We start from the raw sequence: 7,276 nt of genomic DNA, 5'->3' as shown, positions 1-7,276 counted from the left end.
CTGTCCTTAAATGCATGGGACACTTCTCTGCTCGATGTTAAACTTTAAAAATGTGGCAGCAACACTCACCTGATAGACCATTATCAGTATAAGGTAAGTGGGTGGAGTTTATAATGCTGTTTTTATGATTCTTTTTCCATGTGGTAACTTCACCATCCTGTAATGTAGATGACTTTCCATTGCTGAACGGGCTTTAAAGAGGCACCAACTGGACTGGTAACTGACACATTTGGACGGAAGCGTTGTTAGGTTGTTTGAGGTTATACGTCATCGTAGGTCAATTGACGGTGACCGTGACTAATGTGTCATAACACTGACATGACATGGGCGCTAACATTACGACATCAGCTTATCTGGTTTTTGCTGTTGTTAATTTGAAGCTGGCCGTCAATCACATTGTATAGATTCAACCCTTTAAGAGGACAGAACTTGTTTTCCTTTACTCGGAGGAACGCTCATTTTAAGGGTTGGGTTCAGACAGTAAACGCGAAAGATAAAAACAGAGATAAATGCTTTTACACATTAGAAATAGACTTACTAAGGTATGTAGTTGGTCGAACATACTGATTTTGATAATTTTCGTTGATGTTGTTATGCAAGATGCAACTTTCGTACATATAGTGGTTAACATTCTTTCTCAACCATTTACATGCGTAATAAAGTCAGTGTTCCCTTGACCAGATCGGCTATTTTAGCGGGTACCGAATATAAGACAAAGAACACTTACAATTTATTGTTGTGTTCCTGTATGTCTTCTCTTGTCAATTTCGTCTGTGGATTATTGTTCGTCATGCATTGGCTCTTGATACTATGTCTTGTAAACGTGAAGTGGTGTATTAATTATTGTATTTGTCTTGTTGCATGAGAAGCCCGATCAGAAAATAAAATCTTCAAGATATAACTTAACCAGGAATTAATGTCTACAAGGACCCTGTCTCGCTGAAGTTACCAAAGGAGAAAGGCGGGCGTTCGAAATGGCATAAAACATAATTATATACCTGGTGTTTGTAACGTGAAATGACATTGATAGGTATATCTACTTATATTTACTTCATCTTTATCCTTCCATAGAACTAACCACACTATATTAATACTATAATGTAAACGTACATGTTTTAGCGGTAATATTATTTTAGCGATTTTCGCATTGGGACAAATTCGCTAATTTTTTATTGTGCTAGTGGTAATTTATCAACAATGCTTTACTTGTATATGGCAAGCATTGTTGGTCGCATAATTATTATTCCGTTAATTCCATTTAATTAGATTTTACACTTTTAAATATTGATACATTAAAAACACAAAGATTTGAACACGCCAAACAAGTACGTTTACAGTAATTTAAAAGCATTTTTGAGAAAAAAATGTACAAGATAACAAAACATTCACAATGAAACTGTCTTTTCGTGATTTTTTTTATCATTGTCTAACATTGTGAAGGGCTATCAGAAATCAGTGTAAATATTACTTTCATTGTTTAAGTAATTGCTACTTTGTATATGACACATATTTATCTTAGAGCTATTCGATACATAAATCTATACTCTATTTTGATATAAATTATGTATTTTGGTAAGGTATCATGGAGATGTCATAATCTAAGATTTCTTAATATGGTTCAAGGTGTGACTATATCATATCTAAATTTATTCATCCCGAGACATTGTAAGGACATAAGATAAGTATCGTTTACCTACCTGTACAGGCAACTTAACAGGTGGCATTTGTCAGGTGCGCAAGATCACTCGAAAGTATCCTACCTATTCAGACTGATACAAGAGTCGAAAGTATCCTACCTATTCAGACTGATACAAGAGGGTATAGAAGAGGACTATGGACACCTATATCAAGGTATACTGTAGAACCAACACGGGCACTATACATGTGTCCAAGGGTCTCATGTGTCTCCATGTGTCTCCATGTAGTATAATATATGATGTATATGATGTATATGATTGTGTAGGATGCATTTAATGTAGTATAATGTATATAGTACATTTGTATATATAAAGTATATGATGAAGCAGAATGTATATATTGTAGTATAATGTATATAATATATATAATGTAGTATAATATATATAATGTAGTATAATGTATATTATGTAGTACAATATATATAATGTATCAAATGTAGTTTAATGTAATCTAATGTATATAATTTAGTATAATGTATATAATTTAGTATGATGTATATAATGTATATAAGATTCAGTGGATTTCTTCCGTATCTTCTTATGTGTGACCTCGTAGAGACTAGATCTTCTCTTCCCGTTATAATTCTTTATTTTTCCTTCCTGCTATTTCTTTCGTTGCTTTGTTTGTCTTCTGTTTTTTTCCTCGTACATGACCCCGCCTGTTGCCAGGACGTGTTATACCTCTTAAAAATTCCCAAACGACATTATTGTCGATATGTATTTGAGGAAGTTTCATTCTTATCGGTAGATGATAGTCTAGATGTAAGTGCTAATGTTGTATGATATGATAACAGAACAATTAGATGACATATACAATACATATCAATGGGAATTGTTTGATTAGAACTTTGGCCATAAATAAACCCGTACATCCAAACAGGCATGGATCAAGAGATGGTATGACACCGTTTGAAGCCATTGTAGCATGTTTCCCTTTCTCGGCGTAAATTTGTCCGCTATTGTCAATTGCTTTCGAGTGTTCATGTTTTAATCATTTTAATAGTGTAATATAAGTGTGAATGCACTTGTATAAGGGAACCCATTTTAGACTAATATAAACTGTTTTGAAGATTCAAAAGACGGACTAGACCGCTTACTCTTTCGGAACACCTGGTCGTATAACTGTATCTTAAGGTTTTCCGTGTAAATCTATACTTTGGTCTTGTTTCATTGAATTAGAAGTTAGAATTATAGATTCATTTAAAAGTTGGTCTGACCAAATATAAACAGTAACACATTTAAAAAGAAGAGTCAATTCTGGATTGGGATTTGAGGAACATTGTGACAGCATACGACAACATCGATGGTAAACACACCTATAAAGAATAAAACATTGAAACAATGTCAAACACAGGTCTCCGTTTGTAGATAGTAGAATTGTCTTGTTCCTGGCCCTCATCGGCTGTCATGTACTGAAAGAAAGGGATATAACTCTGGTTGGATTTTCTTTGTATCGCCCCTTAAACAGCCATGGTTATTTTGAGGCGTTGTCTCCTTCTCACTGAATAACATACGGGAGGTCCATCCCAACCACAACAGTACAGACCGGTCCGTTTCTCAGATTCCAGAGAAACACAAACCGACATGGTTTGGAGGCCGCGAGACCTCATTTGGATAGACGCTCCGTCTATCCAAATGAGGTCTCGCGGCCTCCGAATTCTGGTACATGTATATCAGAATCCTTAAACGTGGACAGATTGTGTACCTCCCCGTATAGAGCCCCTGCGTGTTTATACACTATATATCAAGCTCCATACCCCACACTTGTTGTAGAGTCAGAAATAACATACCTAGCGTGTCAATCAAGGGAAACATAAGTAAATGTGAGGTCATGAACCGGAAATACTAACACATCTTCTATTTACAGGGGGTATGGAGTTCAAGGGGTGTAACTTACAACACAATGGAAAATCTTACATGTTAGTCTATAAATCTGTCGGGTAATATTCTTACACGGTAATGATTACAAAAGAATGGGAGGGAAATACAAAGCTTATAATTCGAAGTGTAATTTTATATCGCATTTACATGCTTGTCAAAATATTGTCAACATGTTCGTTTTTTATTAGAAAGTAAAATACATACCGTAATTTATCATAGATAACGTCCCTCAGACTTCTCACTAGCTGTGAACTTCCAGTAATGAAGGGTCCACCCCTTTGTTATTTATAGTGTCATCACATTGAAATATCACAAATGGACACAGGCGCAGTACAATAAGACTGCATATGGGTTCTTTTTCACGGGTTCTGTTTTTCGCTTGTTTCGAGGGTATAACAAAATCACGAAACGAAGTAGATAATCCATTTCACAACTGTCGCGAAAAAAATCTTCTCATAACACACACAAAAAAAGAAGACAAAATATGAAGAAAGAAACACCGAAGACAAAATATTTTAAAGTAAGTATAGGTATGGGCACACATGAGGTGTCAGATTATATAACACTATTTCCCATTATTTTAAACGATGTCTGAGGTTTCGTGTCAATAGATGCATTTTGCATCAAATACTACTATAATATTAATGCATGTCTGCTGTTTCTTAAAAACCATTATTCTATACTATACAATCATGCAACATCGCCAGTTTATGCAAGTGCTGGTCAACTATACATATATATGTCATAACTCTTCAATACTTTATATGTACACTTATCAACTTCTTAATACTGTACGCTATATGTAATTCAACAATGGTACATCTTTATCTTAATTGTTCACTACTGTATATTTATTAGCCATTAAACATTGTTCAATATATATATATGTACACATTTTCTAAAATATTATATGCCTAATCACTGACACCCTTGATGCTCTTCACAAAAAAAAAACGATATTGTGTTGCTGTAAAACTATCTATAATTGATGCTTTTTCAATGTATTTTATGTACTCATAATATGCAAAAGGATGAATAAAAAGATTTCAAAACTGAAAAAACGACCCGGTACTAATACCGGTATCCCGGATAATAATAATAATATATGTTTTTCCAGTGCCTACGGAACACCGCGAATTTCGAGCCTTTCTATTGATACCACCGAAAATCATCCAGGAAAAAGAAAATCGACAGATAAAATGTTACATGTTGTTTAACAGTCTTGGTATATCCGGTTTCTCCTTATAACATAGCGTCAAGGGAGATATCTTTATTCTGTGTGAACCTCCACATTAGGCGCCTCTCCGGATTTGCAATGAAACACATCCAGCCAAACTATTGCTTTTATCCAACACGCATAGTTGTCTTCAATATAAAATATACACTTTCAGAAATATATCTTCTGATATCTTAATCTAAATAACGCAAAAAAAAAAAGATTTCCGTAACACTATTTATCATCTCTGTGCTTGAGTTATCTTAGAAAAACAGGAGCACTGCATAATTGTCAGTTTTATCTTAAATATGTACTAGTTATTGTGAAAAGATGGGTTAAATAGACCTATCACTTTGTTATCAATCAATGTACATGTAATGTCTCGCAGTCGTTGTTTTAAAACGCTGCTATTAACTCGGATACCCATTATGATTTGCAATTACACAGCTATTTCCAATAAAATATATCCTCCTTAGTTCTTACACAAGTTTGTTTATTTGTAGATGTATGGTAACTTAAAAACCACAAATATTTTGTCGTGTGCGTTTTTGCTTCGTAGCTATGCGAGCCCACCTGTTCTGAAGAGCCATCAACTCGGGTGTAAAATGTGACATTAATTTTGAGGTATGGCGTTACATAAAAGTCGCGGACACAGGTGAGTTTGAAAGTGATACCTGTCCCAAGTTAGGCCGCACGATCACACAATCCACATAGCACGTGCGCCTACTTTATTAAGTTCACCTGTTGATGAGATGTTCGTCTAATATTAGACATACTAGTTCCAGAATACATCATATAAATTACAATATACTATCTCTCAAGACACACCCTCCTGTGTACCTTACTGATAGCCGTATTAAAGCGACACTCACACTTAACTGTATGTTATATAGTAATGACAGACTTTTTAAAATCAATTCGACACTTAACTGTATGTTATGCTAATGTGTTTTGCTAATGATAACATTTTATTGAATCGAGACTTTACTGTATGCTATGCTGATGATGTCACTTTATTAAAGCGACATTTTACTTATGTTATGCTAATGATAACGTTTTATCAAAGCGACACATTACTGTATGCTATGCTAATGATAGACTTTATTAAAGCGACGTTTTACTGCATGCTATGCCAATGCTATCATTTCATTACAGCGACACTTTACTTCTGTATGCTCTGCTAAAGATATGTTTCTATTAAAGCGACACTTTACTGTAGGCTATGCTTATTGTGTCATTTTATTAAAACGACACATTACTGTATGCTATGCTAATAATATACTTTTTATTAAAACGACACATTACTGTATGCTATGCTAATAATATACTTTTTATTAAAGCGATATTTTACTGTATGCTATGCTAATAGTATTTTCCTATTAAAGCGACACATTACTGTAATATATTCTAGTTACAGACTTTAAATTAAAACGACACATTACTGTATGCTATGCTAATAATAGACCTTTTATTAAAGCGACATTTTACCGTATGCTATGCTCATAATAGACATTTTCCTATTAAAGCGACATATTACTTATGCTATGCTAATAAGAGATTGTGTATGTTGTTTACCAACATCCTTGCATAGATATAGCTATTAATTACAGTTGACATGGTTATAGTGCAACGGTTTAGTATATAATTGAATTTTGTTAGTGAAATAAAACAGGCATGCACAGTGGACTTGTTAGTGTGATAGAATATCTTTATGGTAATTGGCGGCAATTTCCCCGAGACGTTGCGATTGATGAGTCCGGTAATAACCTGTACACATTAGTCATTTCCACAGATAATAAACGCGGACACTTGGACACAGATACGATTTAATTGTCATCCTAGTCCTAAGTCCACCATACTCCAAATGGTGATTCTGAACAGCCAGACCGAACATGTTGATAACCTCCGTTGTACTGATGCTTGTGATCAGCGGTTAACTGGTCCTCGGACGACTTAGTGAAGGATATGGTGGCCGAAACAGACGTTATCTGAACTAAATTTCAATCTGGAAGATGATTTTTAAGTGTTCGTACAAACACATCCTTGATTATTCCTACGAGTGATTTTACTGGCGCATCTTTCAGACTCACGATTTATCGATGTTTTTTTATCAAACGAGATTAACGATGTGGTTTCAAATATTGAGACAAATTAGTTCAGATACAGATATCCAGTATCAATTTAGCCATAGATTTGTTTTTATTTTACAACATAGGGTAAGTTATAAGTTAAGGTCGTTTTGGTTTAAAAGTAATATCAATGTTTTAAGTGATTATTGAAGCTGACCGACAGGAACTTATCTTTCGACAAAACCGATGAAGATTTCCAGATATTCACGCAGTTTGTAACTGAGACCTTAAAAAGAAGAACACGGACCAAGTGTTCCGGAAGGTACACGTCTACTACAATCTCTCCTTGGAGTTTTTGTGACATCCTGAACTCATATTTCGGGAATTTAAAATTGTCGTCGAAATACGTACTA

The sequence above is a fragment of the Pecten maximus genome, chromosome 11, assembly GCF_902652985.1.
Source record: "Pecten maximus chromosome 11, xPecMax1.1, whole genome shotgun sequence".
Lineage (NCBI taxonomy): Eukaryota > Metazoa > Mollusca > Bivalvia > Pectinida > Pectinidae > Pecten > Pecten maximus.
The sequence above is the reverse complement of the archived record's forward strand: the minus strand, read 5'-3'. Positions refer to the sequence as shown.